This window comes from Apteryx rowi, unplaced genomic scaffold (assembly GCF_003343035.1).
Source record: "Apteryx rowi isolate R43461 unplaced genomic scaffold, aptRow1 scaffold_1461, whole genome shotgun sequence".
Taxonomy (NCBI): domain Eukaryota; kingdom Metazoa; phylum Chordata; class Aves; order Apterygiformes; family Apterygidae; genus Apteryx; species Apteryx rowi.
The window spans coordinates 26734-28907 of NW_020447710.1; positions in this window are offsets into that span (position 1 = coordinate 26734).

Here is a 2174-nt window from a genome sequence, read left to right on the forward strand (position 1 = left end):
TGGGGACAAGGGAACCAGCGTGGGGTGAGGAAGAGGATGGAGCCCCCAGCCACCCCATGATGGTGTGGTGTTCCTCTCACTGCCCCACAATGCAGCAGCAGCAGCAGCAGCAGAAAGCTCTGTGCAGAGCCCAAAGTGCTGTCCTGAGTTGCGACAGCCATCGGCTGGGAGCAGCAGCATCCAGGAGGGTGGTGATGCCTATGAGGGAAGGAGGGCCATGGGTGAGGGGCTGGGCAGGCGCAGGGCAAGCACCTGCCTGTCTCCCACCACCAAGGACTTTCCCAAGGCATCGTGGCCTCGGCATGGACAGACCCCCAGAGCTTCCAGCTGCCGACCTCAGTGCCACTTGCTGTGCCAGCACAAGCTCACCGTCCCCAGAATGGCTCTCGACTTGTGTACGTACCTGCGTCAACCTCCAGCATGTGCCTGAGGGAAGGGGATGACTTCTCCTCCTCTTTGGGCTCACAGGCAACCTGCATGGGCACAGCAAGAACACACACCTCTGTGATATCAGCTGGCGATGCTCAGGATACTGGTGCCCCAAGATGTATGGGGGAAATGGTTTGGGGTGAGAGGATGCTGCCAATGGCCACGAATCCCAAAGGGCAGCGGGGAATGGAGGCAGCCAGGTGTGTGGCACAAGGGCTTGGCTCGCTGGCCGTGTGAGGGGGCTGCTGCTGGGGCTGCCCCTTCCCTCCTCACTCTGCATCCATGCCCCAGGGCTGAACGCAGAAGAGGGGGTGGAGGGCACATCAGCCCTGTGCCTTTGGCACTTTCCAACGCAGACCACCAGGCATCGTGCTTCTTGCTCACCTGGTGAGGAGGGCCTCCGGCCAAGGCAGAGCCTTCCGTTTCGCTTTCTTTGGGCAATGGTGCTTCAAGAGGCGGCCTGTTGCTCTCACCACAAGGGTCTGTGCCCAGGTGGGAGACTTCTGGCACAGCCTCTGTGGGAACCAGTGGAAGGAGAGGAGCATTTTCCACTGCATCCTGAGGGTCTCTGGCTGCGGGGGAGGCCTCTGCCTTTGTTCCTGGGGTGGCTGATGGGGCGAGAGGCATGCTGTCCCCCGCATCCTGAAAGCCTCCAGCCAAAGCAGATGCCGCTGCCTCGGCTCCTCGCAGCACTGCTGAGGCAAGGGGCATGCTTTGCAGGTCGCCGGCTGCCTCCCTGGAAGTGTCTCCGGCCTTGACGCCGGGCGAGCAGGGCATCTCCTCGTGGCACGTTGGCATGTCTCCCAGTAGGCTCCTGAGGCTCGGTCGGACCCAGGTCATGCACAAGGCAGTGTTTTTCTCCAGCTCCTCCCATTGCAAAAGCTCTTCATCCGCATCCTCTTCCTCATCACTCCAGTCTGCTCCATTGTCCTGCAGTGCTCCCCGGACTCTCTTCCCCGCTCCCATCTCACACTCCCTCTTCGGGGCATGGGCGTACAGCCGCTCCAGCACCTCCCACTTGAAATTCGCGTCCTTGAGGAGCTCCACTCGCGTCACCTCCGGTTGCCACAGGTTATAGAAGGAGTTTCTGGCGCAGAGCTGAAGCAAGAGAGGGAGATTTGTGAAGGCAGCTGCTTTTCCCACCAGGAAATGACCCCCGGGGTCCTGCCAGCACCGCCACAATCATGCTGTTGCAGCGGGGCACAGCAGCTGGCCCCAGCACATGGAGGCTTACCACCTGCCCCGGCCCATCCTTTGCACTCACCTCATGGGGTCGAACATTGAGGCATCCTGACGCTGTCAGGGAGAAACGTTTCCCCTTGCCCTCCTCTTCCTCGCCCTCGCTCTCCTTCCGCCTCGGCTCCTTCCTCTCCAGACAGGCTTCTCACAGCTGCGCCAAGCTCTGCCCCGTGCACGCCAGGCAGCTCCTGTTGAGCTCCTCCAGTGGCTCTGTTTTGATTGTGAGCACTGCGAGATACTGCGAGGTGTTGTCGAGGTGTACACGCAGCGTCTTGCCTCGAAGGCGACAGACGATGCCCAAAGGCTGCTGTTTTGGGGCCTGCCCTGCAAGTGGCCATCGTAGTGTCCCTGGAACATGGCCCCTGTCCTGGGAAGCTGGTGCACCAGTCCCCATGACCTTCCTTTTGCCCCCATGGGTGCTGGAATCCAGCCATTGCAGAGCTGCAGTCACTGTGCTTTTGCCACGCTCCCTGGTCTCCTTCTGGACTGCGCTTGCCAGTGTTGCT